Raw genomic sequence first — 23,236 nt, 5'->3', positions numbered from 1 at the left:
TCTGCACTCAGATTAAACAAAAAAGCCAGACATCAAATCCATGTAAAATCACTCCACACTTGCAGACACAATGTCAGGCCCTTCCTGCAGGACTGGTGTGGTTTGGTTTATGCTGTATCGACTTTTTGTAGCCTCTGATAGCTTTATTTCATGAGAATAACAAGGGACATGGCCAGAAGGCAGACCAGCTTTGAGTAGGAGACTGGATGAGAAAACCACAGAGGTCCTTCCCATCAGCACTGCCATGATTTGGGTTCTACACCTGCTCTGTTGGGGTGGTTCAGAGGGCTGGTGTCTATTGCAGTGACATACCCAGAGATCTATGCACATCTACAGCAATCACAGAACCACAGAATCATGCAAGAACCCATGTTGGACCTAGAAGGACCACCTGGTCCAAATTTTTGTGGGAAAGGGATCTTAGATGAGATTATCTAGCACCCAGTGCAATACAATTGTACCTTGGAAACCCCCAGCAATGTGGACTCTACTGCATCACTGGGGAGGTTGTTCCAGTGATTGACAGTTTTCACTGTAAAAAATGTCTTTCTTAAACTGAGAAGAAACTTCTCCCAGTGCAACTTGTGCTTGTTCTCCCTTGTCTTCATCCTATGGCTCCTTGTGAAGGGAGAGTCTCTGTCCTCTTTGTAGCCACTTTAAATCACTAGCATAATTCCTCTACAGCCTTCACCTGAAATTATCAAGGCAGGCAAAGCTGTATTGTAACAAGAACGAGCTAGCTGGGCAATGGACTCTTCTTTATTTTTATAAAAACGTCCTTTGTAAATCTCAAAACCAGTATGAGGCGAAGACATATGTCATGTCACAAATGGGTAAAGTGAAGTGATGCAACCCAGAAACGGTGCTGAGTAGCAATGCCACAGGCTAAGCACTGGTCCATAACCTCCTCTCAGGATGGCATGTGGCTTGGTAACTGTCCAGCTCCACCATCTGCAGAGACTGAAACTCAATTGCTGTTAACGAGAATGAAATTATGGCGATATTAGCATAATTAAAATGAGAAGAATCCTAGTTCGAGGATGATTGATACCCATGGAAAGCTTTGGATTCAGGCAGAAAAGGCAGGTCCAAGACTGTTGGCTCAGATGTTATTTACCTGCACGATTTCTCCAGGTATGGGAGGAAATGTCCTCCAAAAAAAAAAAAAAAAAAAAAAAAAAAAAAAAAAAAAAAAAAAAAGAAAAGAAAAGAAAAGAAAAGAAAAGCTTAATGTGTCTAGTGACTGGTATTAAATAAATGATGCATGTTGGCAGAGCGATAGATGAGAATAGCGGAAAACACATTGTGAAAGGAACCAGAAGAATTGCTGTCATAAATCTCCCCAAACTATTCCAGTCTGAGGCTTAAAAGTAAGCAGGTTACAAGGAGTATAAGAAAGGGGACTTTAGAAGAAACCCATGGCTCTGTAGGTTCACTGACACAAGTTTTGCCTGTGTGTCCACCCTCTTAGGAGAGGAGCAAGGGATGACCAGGGAAAGGAAAGGGTTGTGAAAGTGTGACATTGCCACTTGGGTTGTTTGTCTCTTGGGTTTTATTTTTTATTTGAGGCAGGTTAAAAGAACTCCAGGTGTTCTCTCTAGAAAGAAAGAGATTAGAAGGCAACATTAATCAAGTTTACAACATATTCAAACAAGTAGATAAAGTGGAGAGAAAAAATACCCTGAAATGCTTTTGTAATGAATGCATATTTTAGCTGAGGAATTCACAGGGGTCGACACGTATATATGCAAAACTAGGGTTAGAAGACAAAGTGGGATTATTTTCAAAGCTCATAAATAATTTAACTGTTGGAAGAAAAATGCAGAGGTTTCTGTTGATCTTATTGCCAAAGAAATGACTTTAGGCCTGATAAAGCAAGGGGCTAAAGGTGTTTTCACACAGAAGAATGACAGAGCATAGCTGTTTGTCTATTACAACTTGTCACACCAATTGTGGTTTTTATTGAGTAAAAGATGGGCATGTTGGGGCAGGATATTCTGGCTCCTTTGACACACTAAAATTGCAATTTCTTGTTGACTTTTGTAAGGTGTTAACTGAAAACAGTTGTAAATGTTCCTATTAACTTATTTTGCTGCAGAAAAGAGGCCATTGCTGAATGCTTTTGACAACCCCACTTGGAAAAAACATGGGAGGAGCTGTACAAAGGACCAGCACTGGAAAATCTTCTGGAGCAGAATTCCCTCTTAATTTGCATTGCCAGTTACCATGAAGATTGTGCCACTTCACAGTGACCAGGGCAGGTCATATAAGAGCCTTGCTATCTATTTAGCATGTGCAGTGATGCATGCCACAGTCACACCTACTTAGTCTCCATATCTGTCACATATCTGTACAGTTTAGTCGTGCAGTGAAATGGCTGAAGACCTCAAAGCCTCTGTTCCACATCATTTTTGTTCTTGCCGTCTGACACTAACCAATAACTGCCCCTCTGGCTCGAACTCCAGTTTTGTTCTATTGAACTGTTCTATATTTGCCTTTGAATTTACATTTCCAGAGCGTGAGAGAAGCTGGATTGACAGCCCTGGAGCCTGCTTTCTGTGTGAACCTATGGTCTCTTTGCCTTAACACACCTCTTTGTTGGCTGGAAGCTGCTGCTGCTCAGCTCAGGGTAGAGCGCTGGCGCACACGAACACCCGCGCTCCTCCTCAGTGTGCAGCGCCTGACCATGTGTGCACTCTCTGAGGCTGTTTCAAATGGTGAGTACAAACCATGGCTAATCTGTTTTACTTCCCGCTTCACTTGGCTTCTCTCAGTTGCTGCCTCCCAACTGAGATTTACTGGTTTCCATCTGCACGGAAACTGTTTCCTAATTTAGCCAGGTGTGATGCTTGGCCGTGACCATCCGTCCGTCACCTGTGGGACAGACAAGGCGGCTCCGCAAGCTCAGGCCCTGGAGGAGGAACCCCCAAGAGGTGGCATCTCACTCATTTGTGGGTCCCCAGCTAAAAGTGCAACAAAAGCACCACCTGGGTTCATAAGCAGTGATAGAAACCCCTCTGATCCAGGACCACTGCAGATTCCACATGGGAAGGCTTGCTGAGCAGCTGATGGCAAGTAGCTTCCACTGTGACCTGGATAGAAGAAAAACGAGGTCCAGGCAGGCCAAGTTTGTCCTCCAGCACAAGGTGCAGACCTCTGCCTGCTGTTCTTCACCATTTGCAGTTTGTGGGGCAGGAGTGCTCTTTTAAATCTGATGTATCAAAACTGATCCTAAAATTTGCATTTGGTGGTATCCGTCCCTTCATGGAAGGAAAAATTCCCCAGTCTCCGATTAAACTGGATTTGGACTGTAAGCCTTTTAGGAAAGTGTGTTGCTTTATGTGGCTTCCCTACTTCTAGAAAAATAAACCACCTTAAATGTCCAGTATTTCACTCAAACTCAGCTCCCTCCCAGCCCTGCAAAAGCTTGGTATTCAAGGAGAGAAAATATTTACTTAGTAAAGCTTTAAGATCAGGCTTTTGGGCTGGAAACTGAAAGGTATAAATAAGCCAGATAAAGGACAACTCCTGCTTAAACTAGAGAGCGTAATCTGCAGAGACAGGTAGCTCTCTAGCTCTTTATCTTGTTTTGGCTTGGACTGCTCTGTACAACACCGTCATCAGAGCAGGAATTTTGACATTCACCCGCTGAGCCACCTCCTGAGTGGGATGCTCAGACTGGGCAGAGGAGGCTAATAGTGTCCCACACTTAGGGCCAGCCTGCTCTCCTCAGGCTTTTATGTGAATCAGTCTTATCTCATGTTTCTTGTCTTACCCTAAACTCAGCTGCTTGCTGCTTATCAGCTATCAGAGTTATGCACAGGGACTCAGACCCTCTTTGTCTTCGGCATTTGGGCTTTGCAATGCAAATATAGGTGTTCTGGATAACTGTCCCTTGAGGTTAGGAGAGTTGGGTCCAGAGGGGCATGTGTCTCTTTATTATCAGTTTCCTGGTTCCCCAACCAAACAAGCCTCGTCCCCAGAGTCAACTGCAGTGCACTTGTGTCAAATGTGATGCAAAGTGTAATTTGATGATTATTGAGAGAAATTCATGTAGTCCAGCCTGCTCTGGGGCTGCTACAGGAAGCAGCAGTAACAGAACACACTGAGTGGAGGGAGTTAAAACAAGGCAAAATTGGGCTGACACTTTTCGTCTGTGCTTATATGCCATTGTAACAGTGGCTGGGGGCTTCTTTTGGCTTGGCTAAGAAAGACATTGCTAGTGTCTAACACTTGATGACAGATGGTTCACCAATGCTCCTAGGCCCATTGTCTCACTTAATAGCTCTTTGTTCTAGCTGAAAGAAGGTAATCTTTTCTTGTAGGAGTTGGTAGGAGGATCTGTGTACAATATGCCTTCGTTCAACTGTTTCAGTTTTGGAGCCTGTTCTGTAGCTCACTGAAGTGGAATCGTCTCTCTTACCCTCTGTAGGAGGGACTCACAAAGGAGGCATCACAGTCATGATGCCTAATTTGTGGGTGTTTTGCTCTCTGGTAGGACTCACCACACTGAATTAGGCAATTGCATTTTCTGGGCTGTGTACGGAAAAAAAAAAAAAAACAACCACATGATCTTCTCTGGCTCAAAGTGTGAGGAGGAGTTTAGGGCCTCTGTCTCTCCGAGGAGAGACACCCATTTTTGGGATGTCATGCTGTGGCTCCCCACTGGGGAGAGTTAACCCGCCCACTCACCAGCTGACTGCAAACTGAGTGTTTGTATCTCTTCTTAAGAGCTGAAAGCAATAACTGCAACACAGCAAAGGTTACACCCCAAGAAACTGCCAGGAGGAGCAGACCGAGGTGTACCCACAGGAGAGTTGCTGTCCCTTTCTTCCAGTGAGGTGTCCTGTACTATGTACATCACGTTCACGGGAGTGATGTTAGGAGCCTGGGTATCCTAGGAGATGTTATGGAGTCACTTGTCCCCCAATTCCATTTTTATTTCCACCCTTTTAAACAAGACAAGGCAGGTCAACGGGAGGAGTTGTGAATACCTCCCTGGACTGCCATCCCTGGACTGCCCTGATTGTGTAATCAGGGCCATCTTCTGTGTCATGGGAGTCTCAGGGGGCAAATCTCAGCTTCCATCTGGACAAGGGAAGAGTCTGAACCTGCTCTTGTCATATCTCATGTGAATGCACTGCACCCTGTGAGGCTGCTGCTCCCAGGAGAAGGGCATCTTACCTGTACGTGTGCAGGGAACCGCCTTCCCTGGTCTGTGCTCGTTTGAGGTGCTCCACGCCAAGCTCAGAACTTACCAGATGGAGACCCAGAATTCAGGGTGGTTTATGAGTGCCGTGGTGAGAGGGTGTTTGATACCAAAGTGTTTTTTTGCCACCAGAATTGGTTGTTTACCAGGAGTGTCGTTGTACGGGTTCCTCAGCAGTGATGTGGGGAAGGTTTAAGGTTGGGTGGGCGCTAACAAGAGCTTATAAAATGATGAGGGCAAGTGGGCAAAGAGATGAGGTTCTGAGCAAGCTGGTCCAGTTGATCTCCTGCTCACTGCAGGGGGGTTGCACTTGATGACCTTTAAAGGTTCTTCCCAACTCAAAAAATTCCATCGCTCTGTGAGGCATCAGAGTGACCTCGTACCCTTAATAAATGAAACACAAAGGCTCTGATTTGGAACCTTCTGAGTGTTTTTTTGGGGATGTGTTTGTAGTGAAAGAGAAGCTGTGCAATTGAAACCTGTTTCAAAAACCGATTTCCTCAGCAAGTAGAACAGCAGTGCTATTCCAAAAGGCATCTCCAGAATCAATATTTGGCTGCCTTGAGACTGTGGCCTATTCCCATTTCATCAGCTCCGGAGTGGCCAGGACAAGTCAGGTGTTTCCAAATTAAGTTTGCTAAGGGACATTACTAGGAAACAGCATCAGCAGCTTCCTTCTCCAAGTGGGGCAGTACAAAAGCTTGCACAAGCTGCTTGGGCAGGGTTGGCACATTGCTCTGGAGCAATCGGTGACGTGTTTCCCCATCTGCCAAACCCCTGTGATGTGTGAGATATCCCTGGGACCACAAACACAAATACCTCGCATGGTTCTAGACCCATGGGATGGTCATTGCTCGCGGGTCATACCTGGGACTGGGAGAAATGTGCTGTTGAAATCTGGAATATTGAAGGTGGAAAAGTCTCAGCTTGATTTGCAAGAACATTTCCAAATGTTATTTCAGTGTTTTTTACAAAGGGAAACAGGCAGAGCTCTTGTAGCCTTGTTCAAAGTCCATATCATCTTCTAATAAAAGAAAATTTTGTAATGGACATCTGCCTGGAGTAGGGATGTGATGGAAGTGGGAAAAGGAATTGTTTCCTCTTGTGTGCAAAGGAGGAGTGTCTCAGTGGCTACATCAAGAAACACTGATATGGAAAAGTGACTCCAGGAAGGGATGTACTGCTTTCTTAGAGACACAAAAATGTGATTATTAGTAGCAGTGTCTCCATGGGACTCCATAAAGAATGGCAGCAAACCATGCCCTGTTCTTGTACCAAAGGTTGCCCTCAGCTACTCATGAGGATGGGATTGCAGTTTACTATAATCACAGTGGTGCCAAGGAGCACATTGGCAAAGGATGGATGTTTGACCTTTAAAAAAACCTTTAGTTTCATGTAATGTGATTTAGCAGCTACAAATAAGAGAGAGAAGCCGGCATCAAATATCCAGTGGCTTTTGAACCTCTGTAATAGAGTGTTCCTGATCTGATGCTGCTGCATGCTGGTGCACACAGACAGGCAGCTACAGGCTCTCAAGTTGACTTGGCCTCTTTCTTCATTTTCGTTGCTTCAGATGGGGGTGTTTGTTTTGCTAATTGCCTGCCCCAGCAACACAGTCCCATGCTGAAACAGGATCATGCTGCAGCTTGTTTTGCTTTACAGCACCTGCAGTGTAAATGGGTGGACTTCCTTTGGAGAGAAGCATGGAGTCTCCGTAAGGCAAGTACCTAAATGTTAAGTCAGGGCTGGTGTATCTGTACAACCCACAGAGGGGTGCCTTTATCAACCATAAGGCCACGTCTACATTTGTCCTTCAGCCCACTCTGTTTCAGTCTGTGTCTCTACCATAACCAGGGAGCTGAGTATGTGAAGTACCCATCACTTAGTTTAGGCAGCAATGTGGTCACAGCAGTGCTTTATTCCCCAGCACACCATTGTAAATGACCCTCCAGCGGGCTGACTCCTGTTGTGGTGCCTCCCTCTTTATTGGGGAGTGAACTTGGAGATCTGACCAGCCTTTGAGCTGGCATGTAATGCGTGGGGATGTGCTGGGAGAAAGGTCAGGGCCAGGCATGGTCCCTCCTGTGTCACTGGTTGTCCCTGCTGATCCTCATATCTGGATTCCCCAATTCAGGAACCCCAATAGTGTCTCTGCAAAGTCAAATATTTTTAGGGGTACTGATGTAAGCCACAGAGGCAGCTTTAATAGTGTTTTCTGGTCTCCTCTTGGGAGCTGGTTGCTCTCCAACACTGGATATTTTATCTCCTGTTTATTGCAGGGTACCTGAAACAAGATTCTAAAATCTTGTCTTACAATCGTCAGTCAACAGCCCCCAACTCTTTCTCATTGGCCAGAAGTGTCCCCAGCTGGATGCCCCAGGAATGCAGCCCATCCTGCTCAGACAACATGGCCATGTTCTTGCAGGTACATGAGGATGTACCTCACACTGCAGAGACACAGCTTCTACCTCAGGGAGGGTAGGGGAGAGCTCTGAGGAGCTTGAAGGTCACAAAGTAGGGTGGGGAAGGTGGCCTGAGTAGTGAGGAGGGATTTAGGCAGTACTTGTTCCCTTTGCTTAGTGCTCCCTTTGCTATGCCACTTTGGGAAATTGAGCCTTTCTTGTTTGTTGTGGGGCTTTCCCCCTTCAAGTAGAGATCTTCACCTTCCCTCAGCCCTCCGCCCCCACCTTAGTTCTCAACCCGGCCCAGGTAAGAGGTTGAGCCTCTGTTTGTCCTCTTCATCCCTGCAGATCAGAACAGGATGCTGAATAGCCTTTGGCACAGAAACCTCTTCTTACTGGAGACCTAGTTCTATCTCAGTGATGTCTGAGATCAGTTTGCACATCTTTAGCCTACTCAGCCCTCTACGGAGCATCTCCTCTGTCCAAAGGCAGAGATGGGATTGGTGTATGTGCTGTTCTGTATTTGCCTTTACCTTCGGATGAAAGGCAAATACTGATCATGTTCCCTCCTTGTATTCATCATCTGATTTATATTTAATTTGTTTCTATTGCCCCGAACAGACATAAAATAATGTGGCAGTTTGAGCATTAATACTCTTAGTATTAATAATAGGAGTTTGTACTAATAGAGCTCCTTCCGTCTGTGGACTGCAAATTATGGACAAGCACCATTAGTCCCATTTAGAGGTGGATTTAGCTGGTGCAACTTATCCAAATCCAGATGTGGCTGCAAGAATCAGGAAGAAAATGCAAAGGCTCCTGGTTTCAACCCGAGCCCCAGCTCAGCCGATCTGCTACAGCCATTTCAGGGGGAAAAAATAACCGTTCAAAAGGCAAGATGTGAGGCATGCTCAGGAAGAAATTGAGCCTCATCTCTGGAGATTGCTGAATTTCACAAGGTTTTCCCAAAGCAGCAAAAGGAACAATGTCCCGAGCTTTGGCCTCTATACTTATCAGCATGAAAAAACCATGAGCGTGAAATCAAACAACAGGCTTCAAATGGGAGCTACAATGACTCTAATTTGTATGTACCATTATTTGATCTTCTAACCTACTAGGTTTAAGGTAAACCACACTGGAATATCAAGCAGACATTAAATGAAACAGTGTCATTAATTCAATCCAATGAGATACGTTTTATATAACAAAGGGATTTGTTCTGATACTCAAACAATGTATATTAATGAAAGAGTCGAAATAGATTCATTTTGTTCTCAAAGCAAACACATTAAGGGAAGCCATCAAGAAGTAAAGAACACGGCTTTTTTTTTTTTTTTTTTTTTTAAACTGTGCTTTATTTAGGGCTAAGCTGGAAAGCGTCATTCAATAATTACAGAAGATTACAAGGAGTTTTAGGGAATTGAGAGTGAAAGAGCAGTTGTATGGAACTGCAGCTGCGTTACACATCTGTACTTCCTAGCTGTGGGCTCAGTTTGCTTCAGTCCTTACTCTGGCAAAATGCTCGTTATATCCCCATGAGAGTTTTGGAAGAGTAAGGACTGCACGGTTCGGCCCAATATATAATCAAAATTAACCTTAAAAAAAAAAAACAAAAACAAAAACAAAAACAAAAAAAAAAAAAAAAGGAAAAAGAAAAAAAAAGAAAAAAGTTCAAGATCGAGATAAAAAATACAAAGAGAAAGAAACAAGAATATTAAACAAGAGTAAAACCAAATAAATAATCAAAAAACAATTATCACACTGCTCAATCGATGCAAACAAGTGTGAGAATGATGTAAATCAAGTTTTAAGACTGTGAAAATAAATTATAATAAATATGATATACTTTAAAATATATGTGTTCTTAAATAATTCATTGTTTTTTCTGAGTCAGATTTTTTAAAGCAATGTCTTATTTTTAACTGCTCTAAAGTCATTTACCAAAGATAAATATCGTGCTTTCATTAAATAGTTTTCCTTGTTTTTTCTCTATCATTACAATTAAAAGTCCTACAAAATATGCAAATTTATTTACAGAAAACAGAGCCAGCATCTTTTTTTTTTTTAAACATCCCCCTGTTTTTCAAAATTCCTTGTAAACAGTTTCAGAAATTCTTCAAAGAGATTGTTTCTTTAGTTTATTTTTATGTTTTTTTTTTTTTAAGCTTTTTTAAAGATTTTTTGGTTTTTTTTTTCTTTTTTTTTGTTTTTTAAGATTAAGGTACTAGGCTAATCCCTTGCCCTGAAGGTTTCTAGAGCAAATATGGAAGCTACTGAAGCATAGGATGATGGGAATTTTGCGGACAGCAGATCATGAAGACATGAAGCGTTTAGCTGTGTTTTGTTGTTCAAGATAGAACTAACGTCTGATAAAAAGACAGCTGTTTTTTTTTTCCCATTTGCATTGTCTACAGAATTGAGTCTTGTCTTGTTTATTTTTTAATAGCTGGAATGCTTGCAGTTAAAAAAGCTGCCAAAATAGCCATTTTTCTCCTTTTTTTCCTCGATAAATAACAGCATCCAACAGCAATTGGCAGAGAGTAGGAATTTATGCTCAATCTAAACTCTACAAAAATTACAGTTCTACAACATCTTTGTTTTTAGCATTAACGCTAACTTCTATGTAGTATTATTTTTTTTTTGCTTTTTTTTGTTTTTTTTTTTTTATTTTTATGTTGTCTAATTTTTTCTATTATATAGGTATTTTAAACTTTCTTTTTTTAAATTCTGTACAACTATTAGGATTTTAAATGGGGAGAGTTAGAAGCATTTACAAACCTTTTTGTTTTCCATTTAATATCAACCATCTTTCCTTTCTCTTTTTCTATGCCTTTTTATGTACTTATTTATGTATTTATTTATTTACTTTTTTTTTGCTTTTCATAGATATCCATCTTACCTGCCTTTAACAACGCAATCCTTGCGTATTATACAGAAAACCATATGAAAGCTTCATAGACTCTAATTAATGTATAACCAAAGAACCTCCCAAAGTATCAAAGAACTATTATCTTGCCGTTTTAAAAGCATTTAAGCATTTGATTTTTTTTTTTTTTTAATTTTACATATTTCATATAATCGCTCTCAAAAACTGTTTTAGGAACAGCTCAGAGAAAAGGAAAGAACTTCCATATTTTACATACAGCTACAAGTCTGCGGTAAAAAGTTTTGTCCTTTGGTCCCTATATAGCTAAGGAATGACAGATAAAGATGCTCAGTGACTGTTACCACGGGTTCTCGCATGGTAACCGCATCCTTGGTGGCAAACAGGCACTCCTTTGCCAGAATCCAGGTTTGCATCTCCTGTTTGAAGAAAAGCCGCTGTGGTGATATCAGTGTCTCTTCAGAAATCCCGGTTGAATCTTCCTCCTGTTCTGATTTTACTTATGTGTTTGTTTGTTTTCAAGCGCATGTCCTTCGAAGTCAGCAGATGTGATACTTTTCTTGAAGAAATGTTACAGTCTAAACAATCAAAGAGAGAATAGGTCTGAAGTCTTCAGCTTGACTGATATTTGCTGATATGTCAAAGGTGTAATCCAACAGTTCACGATTTTTTTTTTTTAATATATATATACTTTTTTTTTTTTTTTCCTAAATGTGGCCCATTCAGCTGCTGCCCTAAAAAATGAAGAAGATCATTGCAAATTAAATCAAAAAGGGGAGGGGGAAGTAGGGAAGGTGTGGGGGAAATATTTGAGACGGGGGGGGAAAAAAGACCTAAAAATGAAAATGAAATTAAAATCAAGCCTGTTCTTTTGGGCCCAATCCTGCTCCTGTTGAAAGTATAATGGGTGTTTTCTTCTCCCTTCAATTGGGACAGGATGGGGCTTCTGCTTTGGTGTTTTGATTTTGGAGGCATTGGCTCTGATTCTGCTCCCACTTAGCATCAACAGAAAGATTCCCCTTGACTTCAGTGGGAACCGGATCAAACCCAAAGTGAGCAAGGTAGTCACGATCATGATAAAGAAAAACACAATTGTTCCTAATAGCAGTAATAATAAATCAAAATAATATTAGGACATGTCTATGTAAATCTGTATCACTACGTATGTGCAGATAGCGGCATTTTAGTTATTTTTAAGTGCCACTTTACAATGCCAGATCACAATCTTGCTTGGCAGGCTTTTGAGTGTGAAAGGCATCAAGAAAGTGTAGTTCTATATTTTAATGGGGTGCCATCTATGACAGTGTATGAGCTTTCTGTGGAGACGTAGCTGCCAATAACATCTACTCCTTTGTGAATGTCAGAAAGTAGGACTTTGAACAGGCAATTTATAGGAGGTTAAATAAAAAAGGCTGTTGGAATAAACTTATTTTTGAAAAAAAAAATGTAAAGCTAACATTTCTTAAATAAAAAAAAATTATTTAAAAAAAATAATCATGATCCGACTAGGCTTGACATTTAAGTAGGATGCTTAATCATTAAGGATTAGCTCTTATCTCCTTCTAGCAAGCAGGTTCTTCTTATACACTCGGTGATTTATTACATCAAGAAACTTAGAAACTGCAAAAGGTCCACTCTGGTGGAAAAGTGTCATGCGGAATATCAATCCATGCTGGCAGGTTTTCACACTGTTGGTTCAACAAACAGCAAACCGTACACAGCAGTCTAAACAATTACAACACCAAAAATAATAATATAATAAAAAAATAAAAAACACTCGTCAAGGACCCTTTTTCAGTTGTAAACAAAAAGATGCATTTTGCTTTTTGATCTGGATGGGGTTTTTTCCCACTCAATCCCTCCCTCCCTCTAAGCAAATAATTTTTGCTGGAGTTGCTGCAATACGGCACCTTAGAATTAGGAATTCTTGAAAAGACATACAATGAGGCTTTTCTTGGGGTTGCTTTTTTTTGATTGCTATAGTTTTCAAACTACTGTTACTATCATTACTCTTTTTGGTTTTGGTTTGGTTTGGTTTTGGTTTTGGTTTTGTTATTTTTTTTTTAATTTTTAGAAGGTGATTTGAAATATCCTAAGGGGGAAAAAAAAGGTGTCAATTGAAAAAGGCCCCAATTCTCCGGAAAAAAAAAATAATCACAAGATTTCCAGTGCAAAAAATTAACCACACATTTTTTCTCTCTATTTTTTTCCAAATTATCTGTAGTTATAACAATCCCATTTTTTTTTCTAAAGAATTAGGAATCCATCTTTTTTTTTTCCTTCTATGTGACATCTAAAGAAGCATAAAACGCTGACGAGAAATCAAACGACAAATAAAGAAACCACTGCAAGCACCAAAAACGAAACGAAAATGAGCACAGCAAAAAATTGTGGCAGCACAAAGTCAAAAAAGGCACATGTGATCATGACTGGCCAATCATCAACTGATACAACATCCAAGAAAAATGCTTCAATCACGGCACCTGCACGAAACTTGACGGCATGTCATGCAACCAATTCTTAGCTTGTTACATGACGCCATCATGTCACACTTTCAACTTCGAGTTGATTTGAACTTACGGCCTGGGGGACTGTATTCTCCACTTTCATGTCATTACGAGAACTTTTTTCCTAGCTCAGCGCGAGACTGTGGTGGATTTGACTGGCTCTTGGTTGGAATTTGATTGAATGACAAAAGAAGAAAAGATTTTTTATATATATATATTTATATATAGTGTGGAAAAAGGGAAAGGTGGGGAAAGAAGATATATATAAAAATAATAATTAAAAAAAATGTTACAAACACAGCATCAATTAAAAAAATTCCAATGGAAATACTTGCCATTAAACTATAGAAAATGAAACAAGAATGAGAGCAAAACAAACTAACCGAACGGAAAGAAAAGAAAGGAAGAAGAAAGGAATTAAAAAAAAAATGAAAAAAAAAAAAAAAAAAGGAAGGAGGAGGAAAAAAAAAAAAAAAAAAAAGGATGGAGGAGGCCTAGCCAGAGACACACACACATAAAACACACACTTAAATGTAGACACACGGTCAACAGCGAACAGGAACAGAGCGTTATGCAGCGGCTGTTGAGGAGAGCATGCACTGAATGGGTGAGCGCAGACACAGATCGGTTTGCGAAGTCTGGAAAATAAACACATTCACTGCCAACCAGAATGCTTTCGTTAGCACCGGCCTCTCCCACACCACCCCCAGCATCCTGGATGCTTTGCTGGATGGCTAGCCAAAGTCCTCCAGGAGCCTTCCCGTAGCCTCGGATGGGCTCCGGAGCAGGTACCGCTCTAATCTGGTTACATTCAAAGTTTGAAGTCGTGGGGGGTGTAATAGGCCAAGAGCTGCTTTGGCTACTGAGAATATTAAAAAAAAATAAAAAATAAAAAAAAAAGCAGCTACTGCTGGTTGCTATATGTCCATTTATCAGTTCACAGGACGGTGGACTCCGAAACAGCAGTGCTGGTATGGTGTGGGAAGCAGACTTGTAGGAGGACTTGGATGATACGATGGTCCCTAAATCAGCATCATTAAAAGAAGGACATTTACTCCTTTGGCATTTAGCTTTGGCCTGAATTTAAAAGATAATGGAAAATAAAAGGGATAAGAGAAAGGGAGGAGAGAGGAGAGGGTCGGAGAGGAGAGGGTCGGAGAGGAGAGGGTCGGAGAGGAGAGGTTTGGAGAGGTTCGGAGAAGAGAAGAGAAGAGAAGAGAAGAGAAGAGAAGAGAAGAGAAGAGAAGAGAAGAGAAGAGAAGAGAAGAGAAGAGAAGAGAAGAGAAGAGAAGAGAAGAGAAGAGAAGAGAAGAGAAGAGAAGAGAAGAGAAGAGAAGAGAAGAGAAGAGAAGAGAAGAGAAGAGAAGAGAAGAGAAGAGAAGAGAAGAGAAGAGAAGAGAAGAGAAGAGAAGAAGGGCATAAAGGAGAAAAGAAACAAAAAGAAAAAGAAAAAAAAAGAAAAAGAAAAAAAAAGAAGAAAAAAACCTGCCAGAGGCTGGTTGCTACAATCTGTAGAAACACCCTGTTCCTTCCCTACAAGCAAAAATGTCCCTTTACTGGCCCACAGAATTTTGCCTCAGTAAACACTAAAAATCACTGTACGCTTGTCTCAGTCAGCAGCTCTGCACCCTGTTCCTCAGGTATAGCCTTTCTGTCCCCTTGGCAGGACTCATATCTCTCCTCCCAGCCTATTTCTGAAAAGTCACTGCACACGACTGAAATTTCACCTTGTTTTGGGGTGTCACAAGAATACTGTTGGCAGTTCTGATCCTGAAGTCATGCATGCTGACTAGAGAAAATTTTTTGGCTTTTTGTTTGTTTGTTTGTTTGGGATATCTTCACTGTTTCTGTGAACTGAAACATGCTTTCTGGCTGCAGCAGCTATGCTCAGCTGATAAGAGGCGATGCTGAACTAAGCCTCTGATCCGAGCACTGACTTCAGCTCCACACTTTTCCCACAGTTGGTTGCTGTCTTGGTTAAAGCTGACTCCTCCTTGATGGCTTGGCCCCAAAGTCCTGCCCTTCAATGGTCTGGAAGTGTCAACCTGAGCTTCCTGGGGTTTGAGCGAAGACAGTAGGCTGGTACTCCCAAGGCAGATGCAAGATCTATGTCTGCAGTTATTTCACAAGCCAACAGAGAGAAAACTATCTTTTTCAAGAAGGCCCAGGTTAGAATTGTCATCTGTGTCCCCAGGTACTTAAGAACAAGTAGTGTCAGCTATGCAGCTTCTGGCTGTGCATGAGGAAGAGGAACAGGCTTCTAGGATCTCTCTTACCCCTCTGGGCTTTCTGGCCATGTCATAACACAGGAAAACAAGCAGCTGGGACAGGAAGGACATCTGTCAGCACCACAGCAAGACCTATCTCTTTCCTTACCTCAGCTGTGCCAGCAGGAAAAGAAAGGGTTAACAGGCTTTGCTTCCCTGAATAGACCAAGGAGGCAACAGGAATGGGAGACATCTGTTGGAACAAACACCATCCTGCTCTATTCCTGGAAGTAGCAACAACATGCATCTCCTGTCTGGGGTTGGAGTATGGGATAACACCGTCTGCCAGGTCAGGGGTAGGAGCTCAGTGGACAATGGGTTTACACGTGGATGCTAGACCCAGGCAACTCTCAAGCTGAGAAGAGGTTCTTTGGCATAACCTTACTGGGGAAAACATTTTATGTGCACAATGGGAAGGACCAGGCTGGTCTGTCAGTGACCACTGCTTTGCAGGTGATACTACCATCCCTCTGACTGTCCTCCACAGACATCCTCAGACACTGGATGAAACACACACACACACACACACACATATATGTACAAATGAAGGATTAGGACTTGCTGAGGCTAAAAGAACAACAAAAAACACTTGAAAATGTTCTTTCAAACAAAAGTTACATGTGGTCATCCTCTCTGCCTAACTTGGGTCTGTATTTCAAGCACCAAATGAAAGCTGTCCTTCTAAAGCAGGGGTCTACAGCATCTACCCTGTCAGTGAAAGGGAGAAGACCCTTTGGCAGTCTCCAGGGACGTGTCCAAGAACTTGTTCCACTGAGCAAACTATAACCAAATAAATCTGGCAAATGCCCAGCTTCTTCTTTGAAGCACAGAAGTGGGGCCTGAGACTGTTCTTGAACATTGGATAGACATAATGGCTTGAAGTTTTAAAGATGGGATTCAAGATGAAGACACCTCCATCTAAGTAGATCACTCTAAGCCAGTATTAGTGGAGACACAGAGGGACGGTAGGAACCAATTCATTTATCCTCAGGGACTGTTCCAGATAAGACTGTGAGTCATGGCCACAAAGAGCTGGTATCTCTCATATTACAATGAGGACCTTGACTGACTAACTGTGAAGGAGACAGCTATGGTGTAGGTCTATACCATCAGGGGAAATGAATCTCAGTTAAAGCCTTGGTTAGACAAACATAAATCTAGTCATGTCCTTGTAACCTGTGCTGTCAGCAAAGTAGTCCTAATGCTATGAACATCTCTGTTGCGGGGAAGCTTTTGACAGCAGCTTCTGATTGGACTGTAAGGATAAGCTCTGGATTGTAGGACAGATTCAGTGCCCGTGTACTGAGGTACTGGGTACTGAGAGAGCTGGTGTAGGTTCTCATAAAGCAGCTCTCCATCATTTATCAGCAGTCCTGGGTAACTGGGGAAGTTCCAGTTGATTTAGGTTAGCCAGTGTGATGCCCATGCACAAGAAGGGCCAGAATGAAGGAGGATCCAGGGGACTACAGGTCTGTCAGTCTGACCTCGATGCTGGGGACGGTCATGAAGAGATCATTCTGAGTGCCATCACACAGCATGCACAGGAGAACCAGGGGATCAGGCCCAGCCAGCAGGGGTTTAGGAAAGGCAAGTCCTGCTTCACCAACCTGATCTCCTTCTATGACAAGGTGACCTGCTCAGTGAATGAGGGAAAGGCTGTGGATGTTGACTTCCTGGACTTCAGTAAAGCCTTTGACACAGCATTCTCCTGGAGAAACTAGCTCCTTATGGCTTGGATGGATGCTCTGTTCCCTGGCTAAAAAACTGGCTGATGGGTGAGGCCAGAGAGTGCTGGTGCATGGAATTATATTCAGCTGGGGCCAGTCACTAGTGGTGTTCCCCAGGACTCAGTACTGGGGCCAGTGGGAGGCTGAGGGGAAACCTTATTGCTGTCTGCATGAAAGGGTGTTGAAGACAGGTGGCAGTCTCTTTTCCCAGGTAACAAGAGACAGAACAAGAGCCAACAGCCTCAAATTGCATTAGGGGTGGCTTAGATTGGATATTAGAAAAAATTCCTTCACCAAAAGGATTGTCAAGCACTGGAACTGGATGCCCAGGGATGTGGTGGTGTCACCAGCTCTGGAGGTATTTAAAAGTTGTGTAGATGCAGTGCTTAGATCCACAGTTTAGTGGTGGACTTGTCAGTGCTGGGTTAATGGCTGGACTCAGTGTTCTTAGGGTTTTTTTACCACCTAATATATGCTATGACTCTATGATGCCCTTGCAGCAGGTAGATGACCTAAGAGGTGTGCACAAGATGTTGCACAAGCCCAACAGAACCGAGACTGTATGGTGAATGCCACAGCACAGGAGCTGTCACTATATATCTGCTAAGCTTGCAAATGCAGCCAGCTTTAGGAGCAAGCTTGCTGTGTGCCTTCACAGGACCACACAAACCGTCCAGCACTGCCACCATCATGGTGGGCTACCAAGTTGAAATTCTTCTTCCTCTGCAGAAATCTACTGCCTCCAATTCCTCGTCATTTCTGCCATGTCTCTCCCCTGAGTCGTTGTTACTCAAGTCTCCACTGATCATCTCTACCTCTTTATTCTTGTCTTGGAGGTGAGAAGCCTCTCCCTGAAGAAATCCAAAGGCCCTCACTTCTGCCGGCACCAAAGTGGCAGCCTCCTCTGCTCACACTTAAGCCTCTGATCATGGCATATGCAGACTTCTTCACCTTTATGCAATGCACATTATTCTCCATTTAGACACAGACACATGTGTGCCTCCATTCCACCCAAAATCACAGTCAGGATCCTGACCTTCTCTCTGCTGGATCCTGTGCCCAAGCACACCTACTGGAAGGAACTGGAGATGTTTTTTTCTACAGGTGGCAGATCTTCACAGCTATTGCCTCTGAAGCTAATCAATATTATTAAAATTCCAGCCCGTGTTTTTCTCCCTTACTTTTTGTACTGTTTCTACAGCAATTTCAATCTCTGTTTTTGTCTCTGCGTTAACTTGCTTCCAAAGCTGGATGGCTCTGCTTTTCCTCTGCCTCAGCCCTCCTTTCGACTGCACCCCAATACTAACCCACACAGATCCCCTTCTCCCCAGCTCCTGGCCAGACTGCCTGCAGAGCTGGATAAAGGAGGCAGGGTTCTCCAAAACAGATTCCATCCCTATGACAACCACTTTTAAGGCTGTTGTGGAGAGTCCAAGATCAGGAGACCAAATATCTTAGAGTGGGAAGGGCAGTGCAGTGAAGGGGAATTTGCATCCATGCTGGGATTGAAAGAAGCCTGATAATTTATACTAGACAACAACACATTTACCTGGACTCTTGGGATGCTATTTTTGGGAGGGGGGGGAGGAAGAATGCTTTTGTCAGATGCTTCGATTCTAACATCTGAAGGTTGAAGAGGAGACAGATTGTATATATGAATCTTTATATACATGAATATGCACACAAACATGTCCTACATATGTATATGTACAGAGGTATTACATATACATATATATTAGCAGAGACAAATACACATACACAGACAGAGAAGCCAATGTGATCTAACAGGGAGATGGGAGTCCAGCATTTCAAATGCAAATGTTTTCTGTATTTTTTTTTTGTTAATATGCTTGATGACCCTGCCTCATTTTTCTAATTTATAAATTTAAGGTGATGATAGAAATTAGCTCTTAAATTGCAATGTCCTTCTTTCAAATAATTGTATGACTTACTTGCTGTGCAGTGTTGTTACTAGGGTTGCTCTCATTTAACTATGTTACGTTAAAAGCTAGTTGAAAAATGACAATTATTTTCCAGGGGAAAATTGTCATTAGTTTGGCATTCTTTCCTGTGAACATTTTAGTTAATAAACAAAACAAATCTGGGGTGGGGGAGGTGGCCAGAGAAATAGATTAATTTTTGCCTTTTTTTTAATCAATCTGAAAACCAGTCCAATTTTAACAGGAATTTAGTGTTTTGAAGCCAATATTTTTAATCAAGATTTTTTTTTTTTTATTATTATTTTTTCCTGTCTGCATTTCTTTTTTAATCTACTAGAATGAAAATTTGTTGTGGAAACATCCAGTTTGGTCAAAATGTCACTTTTTGGGCACCCACTCCTCCCCCAGCTGGTTTGATGAAAAATTGTCAAGCAGCAATAGCTGTGTCACCTCTGATTTATCTATTTTTCTAGAGCCATTAGTCTCAAGCAGCGGATGAAAAAGCACCACAACGGAGCAGCTGCTCCTGGAGGAGCCATCCCGGATGGTCAGAAAATGTCACTGGCTCCCTGAGTGGTGTTGCCTTTTCTCACTGTCCCCAAGCAGTGGCAGAAGAGGTGGTCACAGTGTGGTGAGGATCACAGTGAGGTGGGAGGCATCTCAAAAGAGATGTGAAGGTGTGTGACAGGAGGAAAGGCTGGGCTGGGCAGAATGGGAGTGCAGGGTGGGCTGGTGCAGGAGGGGGCTTCGGTCTGCCTGGCACCAGGGTTGCTGCTGGGAGCAATAAGGTTGATAAGGTTGGTAAGGGCTGAGTGGTCACAGCCCTATTCACCTTCCTCAGCCACACCCAGAATTTACTTGCTCATGCAAACATAGCTGTAAGCTGTGTTCCTCTCTCAGCTGTGTTTTGCCAACCAAGAGCTTTGCAGGCAAAGATCAGTGCAATGAACTCAGGTCATTTTGGGAAGCAGAGTGGTAGTGATGGTAAAGGTCAAATGAATGCCATATGGCTACTTTTCCAGCAAAGCCTGAAGCCTCTTTCCCTCCTGATGGCCATCTCAGTGGGTCCTGTGCCCTGAGGAGCATTTTTCCTGCCTCATAAGGAGTCCTCACCCCTGCTTTTGCTGCAGGTGAACATTAGGTGAGAGAGGAAATTAGGCTTGGTGGTAGCTGCCTTTCTGCACATAATGAAAGGTTCTTTATTACAAGGGGGCCTCAAGGAGTTTACTATCTCCTGAGCATTGTTCCAGCAGTTTAATTAAAAAAATGTACATGGCTGAGAACTAAGTCTAATTGGGAAGCTGTAAGAAAGCCTCAGTGCCCACTCTCTTCTGGTGCCTTTATAGAGTGATTAGAGCTTATCAAAATGCTGATGAACCCAGCGCTACACTCTCCTGTTTTTGTTGCTGACAGTTAGATTGGGATGCTCACTCTCCTCTTGCTTTCCTCACCATCCTCCTGGGATGATCTCAAGACCCCAGACAAGCCCAGCTGATGGATCTCAGCAGGAACGATTAAGCTGCCTGTGACCTCCTGGTAGGTTGCCTGATACATCCTGCCTGGGGCTCAAGTACCTAACACAAGACACAATAGCCCACAGCTGTCTGCCAGGCTCTGGGGTAAGAATTTGGTCTGTAGTTGCTCACCAGGTACAGGAAAGATGTGTTGGAGTGGTGTTTGTGTGGGGTTGCATCCAAGAAAGAAGGAGACCCCAGCTCTTCTCCCTGCCTGAAATCTCTGTCAGGGTCCTCAGTGACTCTCCCAAAGCTGGTCCTGTGCCATATATATACTGGGACTGTTCCCCAGAAGTGAGACTTCACTCTTCTTCTGCCAAGCCTGTTCAGCACCTCACCTAGCTGCTGTACCCCTCTAAATCAGAATGCAGCCAGGAACACATACTCCCAGCTTGCAACACTCAATTACTCCTTCTGATATTTTATTTTTTTTGCCTGCAGCTTCAAATTACCTTCAAGGTGCACAGTGCAATTAGCTAAAAATATTTCCTGCTTCGTTTTAATTGCACTAAAACTCTAATGTACCTCCAGCGAGGAGCAGTTAGGTGGAAACTGGTGCCCCAAATATTTCAAATTGATTAAAGCCCAGGACAATTCCATAAGCTTACACAGTTCTATTAATTATTAAATGTTATTAATTTTTTGTTAAAAAGCTCAAAAACCTTCTTGAAGCCACATTCTGCATGATGCTTCTGAAAGAAGATATTTTCACTGAGATTATAACTCTTTCTGAGTTGGAGAAAGATAAGGCAAGAATTCCTACATATAATTGGAGCAGTTTCCATCTGAAGAATTCACATCACTCGGCAAATTTTAGTATCTCAGAGTTTGATTCTGAAAACACTTATGCATGTGACTTGTGTCTGTGACTCATTTCACTGCTATAGCTGAGGTATTTATATGGTCCTAATTTAGAGTTGTATCACATTTTTGTTCCAAACCTTTCTTAGTGGAAAATGCAGGTAATCAGTCAAAAATTATGATTGCTTAAAAAATAATCAAAAACTTTTTGTCTGAGAACTTAAAAAGAAATCCAAAACAAAACAATTTTTTTTTGGGAAAGCACTGAAAACCAATGTTCTGATTCCCATGATGTCTGGTTCATAAGATTACTTCAATGTACTTGCCAAAGAGTACTGAAAATAAATCCCAAATTGTATTTACATCCAGTTGAGTTTGATCAGTCTCAGTCCTTCGAGTTTCTGGTTCTTTGTCACCTCAGGCAGCCTGTGCTTATGAGGCATGTCCCCTCGTTCCTGCAACAGTGCTGGCTTTGGATTGCTATCGTCCCCTGATCCACAGAGCTGAACTGGGCAAATTCAGCAAGTTCCTCACCAGTCTCATACAAATGACAGGATCACATTAACCTAAGCCTTTATGCTCCTCCCTGTGCCTAAGGGCTAGGGATTAGTCTGACTGAGGGATAGTGGTCCAGTAGAGGTGGGATTAAGTGCATGTCCCACCCACTTCCATGGCTGTGAAGGAAATCTGCCAGTGATGGTGGAGTCCAGGGCAAACTTCAGAAAGATGCTGCCCATCTCTGCAACTCTCCTTCCTTCTCCTGCACTCATCAGGGCAAGAAAAACCTCTGACCATCTCCACAATGGCTCATGTCCACCACTGATTCTTACAGAATTTCGAGGGAAATTGAATGTGCTCAGCCTCTTGACAAAGGGCACATTGAGAAGATGAGTCTCAGGAAAAGAAATAACCCAGCAGCCCCTCACTGCTGGTGTGCAAGTTCATTCACTTGATTCCTCTGAAGCAGAACTCCAGGAAGGCAGGTTTTGGCTCCTCCTTCCCCTTGGGAATACAGGAGACAGATTAAAGAGTAGCAGAAAAAAAGTTATTTCACAGTTAGTCTGCCCCAAACAGGAAAAGGTTCCTGACACCAACAAACTAATCAACACTGAAAGCTTATGAGGTCAAGGTTTCCCCTCTCCTCCATTATTCTTCTGATTTTTTCTGACTGGCTGGGACTCAATAGACTGCCCTGCCAAGTCTGTAAATATAAAATCCTTTCTTGCCTTCTTCTGGAACTCACCAAAGACCATTTGAATACCTTCAGGGAGAAGTTAAAACTCAACAAAATCAAAGCAACTCACAAGAAACAGGTTGTCCAGCCAATCTTCAAATGGTGACCATTCTGTAAGTCAGTCCCAAGAAGCTTGTCTCTGCTCAACAGGAATTGGGAAAGGCAGCTCTCCCTCCTAAGAGCAATCCCTCTGGATTCAATGTTTTGTGTAAAGACTTATGGCCAGGAATGCTAACGCCAAATAACTGAACTGGCCTAGCTGGCAACAGGGTGAGAGCTGTGCCTGAAGGAAGCAGCTTGTGACCATCAAGGTTAAGCTCTGACCGTGTGGGCTGCCTTGAGCACCTCAGTACCTGTGCCTCCTCCCCTGTGTTGCCTTGAACAGCCACCAGTCCACAGCTGCGGGAGTTTCCCTGACCTGACCAACAAGAAGAATCCAGCCTTTGCAGAGTCTGAAAAGAGGGAAACACTTGCCAGTGGCCCCTACCCTTTACAGTGTAAAATGCTTCTGAAGTCAAATGAGAAGAGTTTATACACCCTCTTGGTACAGAGGAGAAATGGCAGAGGAGCTGGGAAGATCTATGACTTGTGCTGCATTGGAAATGTCCAAAGTTCCTGCCCCAAAGCACTGCCCATGTTCTCTCCATTGCAACGCAAGGAACTTCACTCGGCCCTCTTTCCATGGCAAAGGCAAGGCTGCTCCCTCCACCTCTCCTATCCTTGGGTTCTCTGATGGGACATGCTTCTTCAG

General features: G+C 42.7%; 1 protein-coding gene across 15 annotated transcripts in view; it reads right to left on the bottom strand.

The window, feature by feature from the left end:
- Positions 1-9,817: 9,817 nt before the first annotated feature.
- Positions 9,818-23,236, bottom strand: part of LOC114003380 (CUGBP Elav-like family member 4) — a 699,867-nt gene continuing 686,448 nt past the window's right edge. For 13 of the 15 annotated variants that reach the window (XM_027750321.2, XM_027750316.2, XM_027750322.2 and 10 more), the window contains one exon: positions 9,818-11,229. The gene's annotated coding sequence lies outside the window, so the exon portion shown is untranslated. Of the gene's footprint in view, positions 11,230-13,075; positions 13,164-23,236 lie in introns of all 15 variants that reach the window. The other 2 variants (XR_003546206.2, XM_027750317.2) reach the window with 2 other exon arrangements.

Source organism: Pipra filicauda, unplaced genomic scaffold, assembly GCF_003945595.2.
Source record: "Pipra filicauda isolate LSUMZ 115617 unplaced genomic scaffold, ASM394559v2 scaffold158_size1702193_pilon, whole genome shotgun sequence".
NCBI classification, from domain to species: Eukaryota; Metazoa; Chordata; class Aves; order Passeriformes; family Pipridae; genus Pipra; species Pipra filicauda.
Note: the sequence above shows the minus strand (reverse complement) of the source record. Positions and strands in the feature narration are given on the sequence as shown.